The 13,240-nt window shown below is 40.5% G+C and overlaps 1 pseudogene across 1 annotated transcript; it reads left to right on the forward strand.

Moving 5' to 3' along the window:
* Positions 1 to 356: 356 nt before the first annotated feature.
* On the forward strand, positions 357 to 10,835 carry LOC144655459 (uncharacterized; annotated as a pseudogene). The gene is made up of 4 exons (XR_013571114.1): positions 357 to 1,704; positions 7,799 to 8,287; positions 8,700 to 9,026; positions 9,935 to 10,835. The product of XR_013571114.1 is annotated as an uncharacterized LOC144655459 (transcript).
* The last annotated feature ends 2,405 nt before the right edge of the window (positions 10,836 to 13,240 follow it).

Here is a 13,240-nt window from a genome sequence, read left to right on the forward strand (position 1 = left end):
TGATTTTCTGATAACATGCAAAACATCAAAAATTTTAAACTTTTTCTTTATTGGTCACGTGATCATGGGCGTGACCCGATGACGTCATATTTACGTTATGGACTGAGTAAAAGATTCAACCATAACTAAACAAGAAAAATTTCTATAACTATATAACCGTGAATGTCCCTAGCAACGGGTCCAAATATATACGTCAGTGGGCCCTTAAAATATTTAGACAAGATTTGCCGGATCTCATCGGTCTCTTCCGCCATTTTGTATGAGCCTGCAGTCAACCAGCGGGAAACTCGATATCACTTCGTGTAAGCTTTAGTTTTGTGTCGCAAAATATACAGCTTCCGGCATGTTAGGAATATTTGTGATCAGTGTGACATCGCTAATCTCCGCTAGCAACTACAGAATAAGTAAACCAGTTAAAGTCAAATAATCAGTGCACATAATGGGCAATGGGCAATCAGCAAGAACTGCTCACCAAAGCAGTAACGTCGGAGGACATAAAATCTGCAATGTCATGTTTCTCTGCAACGAGACTGGAAGTCGTCAAAGGGTGGTTTGTCGACCTTCAACAGAGAGTTTGCTGTTAATTTTGCTAAAACATCGAGTTGTAGCATTAAGGTTCACTGTTATGTCTCGCAAAGCGATGAACTGGACAGAGAAGATGCCAGACGACACGGAGTGAACTTAATCACTGCTGAGAGTATTCCTGGATCTACTGATCAACTCGATTGGTTGAAAATTCCACCACCGGAACTTCCGCATCCCGATGTCGTGGTTGGCCATGGAAGGAAGTTGGGCATCCCTGCCTTTTTCATCGTCCGAGCTGCAAACTGCAAGTGGGTACATTTTGTCCACGTGTTTTGTGAAGACCTCGGAAAATTCAAGCTTACAGAAAGCGGTGCAGATACAATTGAAGAGAATGAGAACAAACATAAAAGTGAAATTGAGCTGTGCAGAGCTGCAGATGCAGTTGTCGCTGTGGGTTCACGACTACTTCGGAAATACAGCAGAAGTCTCCCAAATGTTAAGGTAGAGCTCATCACCCCTGGCATTTTGGAAAAGTTTTCCAGTGAACCGACACAGTTGACCACATGCACAGTAGCAAAGCGGAAGTTCAACGTCTTTATATGTTTGGCCGAGCAACGTTTGAGGATCTTACTCTCAAAGGTTATGACATTGTAGCAAATGCCATAGGTTCTCTTGGAAAAAGATTTGAGCTAACATTTGTTGGCTCGCCTACAGGTGAACACAGAAAAATAGAACAATGGTTTCTTGACAACACACGCATAAGCCGCAACCAAATAACAATCCGCAGATACTGCAATAAGCAAGATGAGCTTAAAATGATGTTCCGAGAATCAGACTTGGTTGCTTTGCCTTCTAGGACAGAAGGCTTCGGATTGGTTGCCCTGGAAGCCATTTCTGCTGGTGTCCCTGTTCTTGTTACTGATGAATCTGGAGTAGCTGAGGCTTTAGAGAAAGTAAAAGGTGGAAAGTCTGTTATCGTTGAGTCAGAAGATTTCAGAGTGTGGGCAGAGCGGATCCAAAAGGTATCCAGACAAAGTCCTGAAGAGAGAGAAAACTATGCCAAACTACTCAGAGAGAACTACAAGAAGACCTACTCTTGGAGCACAGAATGTGAGAAATTCAAAAGGATGATTCAGGATTTAGTGGGCCAGCCACATGTTACTTCTATTCAGAAAAATGGTATGTTTGCATTTACGTTTGCCGTTCTTGATAGTTTTGATTGTTTAAGAAAACAGCTTTTTAAAATAAGCTGTTTTCACTGAAAGCTGTTTTCTAAAGGGTTATGTGGAAATTTTCATATTTGTTTATTTGTTTAAAAAACTCTACATGCAGAGGGTAACAGTAAAATCACTATGTTAATATTCATCTTTTAGTCCTGAGGGTTTCCCCTATAAACATGACAGGGGAGCTTGATATGGGCTAAAATTTGTGAATTGTTACCTTTTATAGGGAACTAAAACCTAAAATGACTGCTGCTACATGTAGAGTTGTAGCTGTTTCTTTTAGGGACTTTTTAAGTCATCGACCTGAAAAGATGGGAACCATAACCACAATTATTTGTTACGCAAATAGTTTTTATTTCTGAGTTGCCAGTGCCAGTGTATAATACTACCTAGAGCTCTCAGGGGGAGGGCGATGAATTTGGGTGGTCCCCAGAAATCAAGATTCTGGTACCTTTTAGGGGCATTTTCCCCCGGGCAGTATGTCAAAAGGCAAACTATTCTTTGGAACAAAAGGTCTCAAAACTCTGGCATTTCTTTGTTGGCCCTGAGGGACTTGTCATTTATTATGAGGAAGAGGCCAGAGCCTGTAAATAAAAAAAACTGGGAAATTCAGGGGAGATCAATTATGAGATATTTTCCTACCCTGTGTATAAACTTTTGACTTTCCAGGAACAGCAATTTAACTTTGGCTTTAAAGTGAAATCTTTTGCAAAATTTAATACTTTGTATGGAGAATTTTTGCGGGAATTGCATAATTGTGGGTGTCAAGCGATCAAACACTTAACAATGTTTTTGACTTCATGGAAGAATTTAAACATTCTGAATTCAGCCATTTTGCCTAGTAAACTTCAGTACAATACACGAAAGCAAAGAAAGAAAGCAAATTTATATGTGTGAATTAATGTTGTTATGGCGAAGTTAAAAACTGAAAAAGGAAGTTGCCTGACCGAAGTAATTTTGTTCGATTGGAAACCACATCAGAAGTTTTCCAAGGTTTTTTTTGACAGGTGAACTACCATGAAACATGGTTGAAATTTAGTGTGATAAATGATCATCACAGTGAATTTCCAGTTTAAGCGATTGGAATAAAGAAGCCTGAAAAAATCCAGGGCTTCAATGGGATTCGAACCCGTGACCTTCGCGATACCGGTGCGACGCTCTACAAACTGAGCTATTGAAGCCACACATTGGGAGCAAGGTCAATTGTGGTCGAGTTCATATTTTCCTGTGAGAGGAGTGAAATGATGTAATGTATATGAAATGATTCATATATGAACTGCGGATGTATATGAGAGTGATACATGATCATCGCAGTAAATTTCTTCCAATTTAAGCAATTGGAATAAAGAAGCCTGAAAAAAATTCACTGCAATGATCATTTATCACTCTCATATACATCCGCAGTTCATATATGAATCCTTTCATATTACATTACACCATTTCACTCCTCTCACAGGAAAATATCAACTCACAATTGACCGTGCTCTCAATGTGTGGCTTCAAAAGCTCAGTTGGTTAAGTATGCACCGGTATCGCAGAGGTCAAGGGTTTGAATCCCGTTGAAGCCCTGAATTTGTTTCAGGCTTCTTTATTTTAATTGCCCAGTTAAATTGGAAATTCACTGCGATGATCATTTATCACTTGTATACATCTGCCGTTCATATATCAATCCTTTCATATACATTACACCATTTCACTCCTCTCACAGGAAAATATGAACTCACAATTGACTGTGCTCCCAATGTGTGGCTTCAATAGCTCAGTTGGTAGAGCGTCGCACCAGTACCACAGAGGTCACGGGATCGAATCCCGTTGAAGTCCTAAATTTTTTCAGGCTTCTTTATTCCAATTGCTTACTGAATTGGAAATTCACTGCGATAATTATTTATCGCTCTCATATACATCCGCAGTTCATATATGAATACTTTCATATACATTACATCCCTGTTGAAATTGTTTTAGAACTTAGTTAAAGCGAGTATTTCCTTTTTCTTTTCTCAAATTGTGTGATCTTGTACGAATTATGTGATTTTTGATTATTTATGCAAAAAGTTGCTATTTGAAGTTGATGGTGCAAAATCACACCATCGCCTAAAAAAATAATCAGAAGGCCTGAATAGAATTACTGTGTGATTTACAGCCAAAATTGCCTCATTTTCCATATTGAATGATGACATCAACCACTGAAGGAATGACTAGAAAACAACGCAACACATGTGGGTGGTGGACAAAATGCTGACCCTTAAATGGACTACCTCTTAATTAAAATACTATTCTGAGTGAGAACTATTTCCTAAGCTGCTGTTATACTCACATTGTATATCCCTTGTTTAGGCTATAACTCTGGCTGCCATGTTGAATTGCTGGTTTCCAGCTGACGTCACAGCGGTCATGTTGGATGACAGAAACAAAGCGTTCTCCTCCGCTGGGAACGAAAGTTTTTTTATTATGCAAATTCCGCAAAAACATGTTTTATTGTTTTGTCATCCAACATGGCCGCCTTGTCACGTGGTTGCAAACCAAGAATAGATTACACTATTCCATGAACATCGATCCGCTGACCTAAAAAAGTGAAGACTCATGCTCATGTGGCACTGAGCTTGCTTTAGAGGGATTCGTCAGACTCGATGGCTGACCCAAAAGGGAAAACTGATTTTACATTCCAATTGAAGATGATTAACTTTGTTTGTGTCCTAATTTCCATGAACCTCGGCTGATATAACTTTCTGACAATATATCTTTGATACATACCAGTTGCCTTACCCACATACTAGCATTTCAATACGTTTTGAAGTTATGTTTACAGAGTATGAAGTTTGATTGAATGATTTATTAGAATCTATGCTAACTGTAATCAGTGGATGTTCATTTAGTATAATTAAATTATTATAATAATAAAGTATTTTTTGTTTGTCTCACGACGCAATCACGTGTGATGGAGATCGCGACGTTTGTACTGCACACTGGTAGTCTTCATCAGCCGATAAGGTCGACTGGCTGTGCGTGAACTTATAAAGCACGCTGCCGCGCTATGATTGATTGGTTTTTAACAGCTGTGGTTGGTGCATTTCGATACTCGCTGTTTCTGTGTCCTGTTGTTCCCTCAGCGGTCCGCTGTCGTACAGTTCTCCTGTTGTTGTGTTTTTTGATCGTTGGCATCCCTGCTTCCCGGATGCTTCAGGAATTTCAATTCCATTATCCCTGTTGATATTATTAGGGTGAAGTCTTATGTGAATTGCCTCTTTGACCCTGCGTGTGTACCAGTGTGGTTCACGATCAATAAACTTTACATCATTCCAAAGCGGGTAGTGTCCGGTGTTGTTGGTGTGTTCTGCAACGGCGGAGGTCTGGGTACGGGCGAGTCGGATGCCCCGGTCGTGCTCTTTGATCCTGTCTTGCATAGGTCTTCCCGTCTCACCAATGTAAACTTTGCCACATTCACAGGGAATCCTGTAAACAACGCCATCTTGCTTAGTGGAATCAACAGCGTCTTTAGGTCGTACTAGGTGTGATCGTAGTGTGGTTTCCGACTTGAAAACAGCGCGCACGCCTTGTTGTTGTAGGCAGCGGCGAAGTTGTTCGGAAAGACCTTTAATGTAGGGCAAAACCGCAGTGGATTTAAACTCGGTCGCGGGTTCAGCATTGGTGCTCGGTTTTCTGGTCTTGGTGATCTTCTGCAAGAAAGAAAAAGGATAACCATTAGAAACAAGAACAGATGACAGATGTTTTTTCTCCTTGGAGATAACAGATGGTTTTGTTACGAGGCGTTTAGCGCGTTCGTAAAGACACTTAACAATACCGCGTTTACTGATTGAGGCTGATGTGAATCATACCTTAAGTATTGATCAGTGTGCGTAGGCTTCTTGTATACGCTGGTGGTGAGGCGGCCGTCTGGTTCTCTCGAAACTGCGGTGTCAAGGAAGGCGAATTTGCTGTCACTCTTTGTTTCCATGGTGAAGCGGATGGAAAGCGGCTGGAGGTTTAGATGTTGTAAGAAGCTGTCGACGTTTTCGCGATCCAAGATGGTGAACGTATCGTCTACGTAGCGTTTCCATATCTTAGGTTTGTAGGATAATGAAGTTATAGCCTGCTCCTCACAGCTCTCCATGTAGAGGTTACCAATAACAGCGGAAACCAGACTTCTCATGGCTGCGCCTTCTTGTTGTTCGTAGATTGATCCGTTATACTGAAAGTATGTGGTTCTCATTACTAACGTCAGAAGGTCAGTGATCTGAGCAGGTGTTAGCGTTGTGCGGTCAGCAAGGCTGGGATCGTTCTCTAGTTTCCGTAGCGCGGCTTGTACAGCGCCGTCGATAGAAACGTTTGTAAACAGCGACTCTACGTCAAAGGACACCATGATCTCGTTGTCTAGGACTGTCTCACTGCTGATGATGGATACGAAGTGGGCTGAATTAGTCACCGTAAAATCCGAGTTACCTGTTAAAGGAGACAAGATGTTAGCTAAGTAGGCGGATAAATCATATGCAAAGGTGTTAACACATGACACAATGGGTCTTAAAGGTATATCGGCCTTCTGGATTTTTAGTAAACCATAGATTCTTGGCGGCTGTTTGTGTCGAGGTCTGATCTTGTTGTAAACGGCCTCTGATAGATCTCCATTTCGTTTCAGGGTAAGCAGTTTTTCAGTCAGCTGTCGAGTCAAACGGTCTGTCCGGTTATTGTTCAGGCGCTGGTACGGTCCGGTCTCGATCAGGGTAGACATCTTGGTGCGGTAGGTATCAGCATCCATGACGACGCTTGCACGCTCTTTGTCTGCTGGGAGAACCATGATGGACTCGTCCTCCTTTCGGCTTTTGAGCGCGTCTCCCATTTCCTTCGTGATGTTAGGCTCTGGTGGTTCTGCTTCTTGAAGTCTTGAAGGATATTGTCCAGCAGACAAAGGGCGTGCAAGCGTAGTCATGGATGAATGCCCACGATCAAAAAACACAACAACAGGAGAACTATACTACAGCGGACCGCTTAGGGAACAACAGGACACAGAAACAGTGAGGATCAAAAAGCACCAATCACAGCTGTTGAAAACCAACCAATCACAACGCGGCAGCGTGCTCTATAAGTTCACGCACAGCCAGTCGACCTTATCTCCTGATGAAGACTAGCAGTGTGCAGTCGAAACGTCGCGAACTCCATCACACGTGATTACTTCGTGAGACGAACGAAATATACTTTAATATTATTGTACTCTACCACGATGAATAACCACAACATTTTTTACAATAATTATTATTATTCATTCAAAATATTTCTCCGTTTTTGATTGGCTTTCAATCCCTGATTAATTCCAACTAACAGGCTAGCGCCGACCAAATTTGGAAGAAGGTTCTATTATACGACGATTGACGTCATTTTAATGACGTCAATTGCCCTTCATTGAAAATTAACCGATCGCAACCTCGTGTCCACGTCGCACGGCAACTGCTCTGATGCAGAACGACTTAAAAAAAAATAGCGAGATTATTTTGTGCAGTACGACGAGCAGAAAATTACAAAATTATTAGAAGACAAGGACATTTTTAACACCAAAAAGGCAACAAAGGGGATTCAAACGATATTCAAAGCTTATCTTCAAGAAAAACAAATTCCTGAACCAGGCACAGCGGAGAAAATTTTACGTAAAAGTAAGCAAGAACGATGTTGACCTGTTTTAGAAAACGTCGCCTTGTGTCGTCCGATTTAGCTTCACTAGACACTTCAAGCAACTGCTGAGTATCGAAATTGTAAAGAACAAGAAATTTTTTTGAAGGAAACCGAGTTTTGAAGTTTAAATCAAATTTTAAAGCGAAATTTGTTGTATATTGTGTACTTTGGCTACTGTAAAAACCCTATTAAATTCATTTTGTGCATTTGGAGCTCTGGAAATATTTTGAATGAAAAATAAAACAATAATTATTATTGCATTCGGCTTTCGTATGATATGAAGAATTATGCAGATCTCGGAGGGAGGATAACACCCTCCTCGATCTGCATAATTTTTCATATCATACTCTGCCTCATCCAATAATTGCTAATTATACTTTATATTGATACAGTCGCCAAGGAAATTGAAAAAGATGTGGCTTATCTGTGTAAACAGAAAGTGATTGAACGTGATGCCATCAGCAAACTCTCCAAACAGCAAAAACGGAAAATAAAGGATTTGGAAGTAAAACACGATGCCGTTGTAACCATCGCAGAAGCAGTTGGCCGCATAAGTATAAAGGGTGATGCAGAAGACGTGTTAGATGTTGCCACCACAATTCACGAAATCCTCAACCAACAGATAGAAGAAGTGCACACTCGAGGCGTTGAAGAACTCGTCTCCAAAAACACCCAGTGGTTCTTTAATGATGATGATGGCAGTCTGGAACCCTATGACACCAGGGCTAACTTGCAAATAGAAAAGGCGTTTGGTGATGGCCGAAATTCTGTTATAGTCTTAATCGATGATGTAAGATGTGAGATTGACTTTAAGAATATGAAGGAAACTTGTCTTGATGATGGAGATGAAAGAGGTGTCGTCCGAAAAGAAATTGGGAAAGGTTAGTTATTTTAACTAACAACTAATTGATAACTTCTCCCATTTCATGCGATATAATGGTTATTCCGTTACTGCTATTTGAATACATGAAGCAAGTTCTGGGAAAGAAACATCGATTCGCTTTCACATATACTTTTTTGTCGTAACGTCACTATGTAAAGGACAATTGGCAGGTACAACTCTTTACAGTGACGATATACAACAAAACCACGCGAATGTTTTTTTTTTTTACCAAAAAAAACACAAAATTTCTCAACGACATTTTCTGACAAATTGCTATAGTTATCATCAGACAGCTACCACAAACTTGAAAACCGCAGACTTAACTTATTGCGGAAGTCATCCACGTTCTACAGTTTTCGCAACTTGCACATGGAAGTTGCTGTAATTATTTTGTAAATTATAATTACCAGGTATTCCATTACCTATTGAATGGGGCATGCATCCAAAGGACAGTGCCGGCAAAGAGAAAGAGGTTCATCTAGTGCCATTGGACCCCTTCAATGATGCAAACGAGTACAAAAAGATTGAAGATGAAGTCCGCAAGACCGCCAATGTCACTATCACTAAGATTAAAAGAGTGCAGAACCCTGCCCAGTACCGTGAGTATATGGTCAGAAAGTACAAAATGGAACAAAAGAAGGGGAGCAACGAAAAAATACTTTTCCATGGTACAGCTGTGGGCAGCTGCCCCAGTATCAACAAATTTGGTTTCAACAGAAGCTTTTGTGGGAAAAATGGTAAGATCCTAATGTAAAAGAGTGATGAGCCACTATTTACTTAAATTTCTAAGTACATTTGGCCGAGGCACCTTTATTTAACAATTGGTAAACGTCACAGCGTGCACTACTGAGTTACAGATACACGCGTGAGGTTGCTACCGAGGGTATCTAGCTTCGTTCGTGCTTAGCAACTCTTCCAAGTGCATCTGTAACTCAATAGTGCACTCTCTGGCGTTAACCATTTATTTTATAGCACAACTTTTAAGCGATTTATTACAATTTCCTAGAATTAAAAGTGCGCGCGCTTTTTTTAACAATTGTGTGTAGTGCTCGCGTTAACACCGACGAAAACATAAAAGAAAAAAAAAATTGAATTATTTTAAACTTGCATTATATCTCACACTCTTTCTTTCTCAGCTTTTCAAATTCGCAGGAAAATCGAGAAACATATAAAAACTCGTGAAGTAGTGGCACTTTCTTGTGCCATGTTGCATCTGCTCAGCGCGCGCGCTCAGGTTAAAGGCATACGTCAGCGTGCACCGATTGGGAAAATAGTAGACGCTAAATTAACCAATCAGAGGGCACGCTTAACTTTAATGGAGCTATAAAACTAAACAAACAAAGTTTTCGGTTCTTGATAAACACTCAAAAAGAAATTGTTTCTTAAATTGAATCAAACTGTACATACTTACTAAACGGATTGAATCGACCAAGGGCGTGATCTATGAGAGTTGTAAACGTTGTACAGTTTTGAAGTGGTGGTTATTGACGGGCACATTTTAATTTGTTGATTAGTATTTATTCACAATCAAAGTATTGTATCAATAACAAATTAAATTATATCCTGCATTAAGCTAACTTAAGCGGTACAACTGAATTTGTGTGATTCAAGGTCGTGAATGGTGTCATTTGTATCTGTTTTTTAGCCACTGTGTATGGAAATGGCGTGTATTTTGCCCGAGATGCTTCATATTCTACACAGGCCAGGTATTCGCCACCAGATGGAGCAGGAAACCGCTACATGTACCTAGCGCGTGTCCTTGCTGGTGAATACACGACTGGACGCCAGGGAATGATCACCCCACCTCCCAAGGGAAGTGACGCCACAGATGCTTACGACACTGTCGTAGACAACCCTGGAGATCCAAGTATATTCGTTGTGTTTTATGATAATCAGTGTTACCCAGATTATCTAATAACTTTTAAATGAGAAGACCAAGTGTTATGTGCTACTCAAACGTAAAAGGGCTCTGGATAGCCTATTTGAATATTTCAAAACCTTAAGTTACTCATTTGAGATAAATAATTTTTGTTAAAAGACATAAAAAGGACTGTGTCGCGGCTGAGTTGGGTAAATTTTGTAAAGTTTTGCCAAATACTCGTTATGAAACTTAACGTTTGCCAAAAAATGACTTCTTTGGATAGAAATGACAAAACCATAGCTTCATTGCAACCAAATGTGTCTCCCTGGCGTTATAATTTAAAGTTACAACTTTGGAAACTGTTCAGCCCAACAATATTTCAAAAACCCATATGGTAATCCGTTTCAATCTTCGTCACTTTTGGTAATCCATACCTTCGTTTGTATTTGCTGCATTATTGAAATGTTTCGTCACCATTTTAAGAGGTATTTTTTTAATTTCACCAAATTTGATAGTCTTTTCCCATGTCTAAATTTGGATAAAATCCGTGTCACAGTCCCTTTAATTTTAAGACATTTATTAATGTAGTTCAAACCAGTTTGAATTCGTGCCTCTGATGGCCGCGACAAAATTCTGTCGCAGCGACAAAGATTGTCGCAGAAATACACAATGTCGCACGAGGCAACATGTTGCAGCAGCTTGTCGTCGCGACATGTTGCATCATATGTTATTCATTACCTATTACTGGTAAAGGAATGATTATCCACGTTTTTTTTCTTGATTTGAACCCTAGGGCGCTTATCATTTGTCAGGTCTGTTTGTCCATACTGGTCAGAAATAAAGTACAGTCGAAGCTCTCGTAAGCGGACACCCTCGGGACGCGAAAAAAGTGTCCGTAACTGGAGCTGGCCGCTTACGAGAATGGTTCTCGTAAGTGGCCACTAGAGGTGTAGGGGAAAGATGGCCGCATACGGGAACTTGCCCAGCTAACAACAACCGGACGGACGTGGATGACGACAAAACAAACACTAAAATATGGTACTGTAATTACTGTAAAATCACTGTGACGAATGGCGATGTGATGTTGATTTACAAAAGCAAGATACAGAGGTAGTTAATAGGATTTTCTTTGGGCTGTCCGCTTACGGGAGCTTAAAAACAAAGAAAACGTCTTAGTCGTAATCTCTGCGCGGCCGCTTACGGAAATGTCCGCTTACGAGAATGTAAAAATACAGAGTTTGTATGGGAGTTAAAACGGGGTTTCAGACAAGGCAACCGTAAGTAGAGCTGTCCGCTTACGAGAGTGTCCGTTAAGAGAGCTTCGACTTTATGTGTCCTGTGAACTGTCTATGGCCGATGTCGCGAGACTTTTGGAATAGACCTAATCGTTCTTTCGCTCTAGGACGAAATGCATAAAGCACAGAACGTTTGAGTTCAGTCGGTGCTACATCATTTGAAGTTCTCGCTATTTTTTTCTGCCACTGCAAAAGTGGACGTGGTCGTTTGGCATACAATCAAGTCCAGTGGGAACCAGACATCTTAGGACGCTCATGCCCAGGGAGGGGGGGGGGGGGGGGGGAAGGGTACTTCGGCTTGTAAATGACGGGAATGATCGAAGGATTTTTTTGGGTTTGAAATTTTCGATTCCGGTATTTTTTTGGGTTGGAAAATTTGGCAAGTATTTTTTTGGGTGACTTGATTTAAATAGGGGATTTTTTTGGGTATCAAAAACGAACTAAAGTGCCTTAGCGCGGTCTTGGCATAGTTATGGTGTGATGAATAAACAAACATTTTTTTTGTGTTATATTATTGTGCCTCCAGGTAATTACAGCAAGGCGCCCAAATGTGTGACCACTTTTAATTTATTCACATTCTTTCGTGCAGATTTAATCCAATCAGAAGTCAACTGCAAGCTATCCACGGCTTTTGATTGGATTAAATCTGCACGAAAGAATGTGAATAAATTAAAAGTGGTCACATATTTGGGCGCCTTGCTGTAAGGGGTAATTTGACAAGGGATTTTTCTGGTAGTTAATTTTGGTTCAGGGATTTGGGGTAATGTCGGAAGACTTAGGGATTTTTTTGGGTCCTGGGTTTTGCCTCCATTCGATCATCCCCGTCATTTACAAGCCGGAGTACCCCCCCCCCCCCCCTTCTCCTGGGCGTTCATGCCTGATGGATTGTAAGCTCCGTAAGTGGAAAGTTTAGTAATGTTTACAGGCTTCAGAGTGAATGAGGTGGAAATTTTTTGTTGAAGTGTTGTTGTCGTTACCGAAGCACTAGGCTAAATGCGGATTTTCACAGGCTCGTAACTTTTTACGTCCATTTACGTGCGTGAAAAAACTTAGTGACAATGTATGAACGACTTGCGTCAACGTGTACGCAAGTCGTTCATACATTGTCTCTAAATTTGACGCACGTAAACACACGTAAAAAATTACAAGACAGTGATAATCCACCATTATTTGAATGTTAACAGGATACAAGGCTTTCCATAATGTGCAGCTGCAGGGTCAATAATAGTTACAAAGCCAACTTAGGTAGAAAATGGGAGTGCTCAGTTTAGTATTACCGCACGATATTTACGTTTAGCTCTATTTGAAAGTTAACTGTTTTGGAGGGGCCCCGTCCAGACTCTCACATCAAAATATCCACGCTGCCACAACCAGTGTCACTCAACCGGTTTTAAATAATTCCGTAACCTCGATGAAACCTCAAGATCTTAGTACGGACGTCAACTGAAATATACGGCACCTGGTAAAAAGAACTTCAACTTAATTTTGCGGGCTTTTGTGATGTTCGTGTTTTTGTTTTTGTTGTTTTTGTTTGTTTTTTTTTTGGTCACTTTTTGGCTGTTTAATACTGTTAGGTACGTTTGTTGTTGTCTTTTTACATTACTGTTTGTCTTGTTTCCGTTATTTGTTTGTTTATTTATTTGTTCCTTTTTGTTTGTTTGAAAAAAAACGTATTTCTCAGTCCTACTGCATCAATTAATGATGCATTTGAAGCCTGTTAAAACCGGTTGGGGGTACACGATCCTAAATATTGCAGTACTTTCAGAACGCAGTTGTCAGTGGACACTCGTTTCGA

The sequence above is a fragment of the Oculina patagonica genome, chromosome 5, assembly GCF_052425735.1.
Source record: "Oculina patagonica isolate OP01 chromosome 5, crgOcupat, whole genome shotgun sequence".
Taxonomy (NCBI): Eukaryota; Metazoa; Cnidaria; class Anthozoa; order Scleractinia; family Oculinidae; genus Oculina; species Oculina patagonica.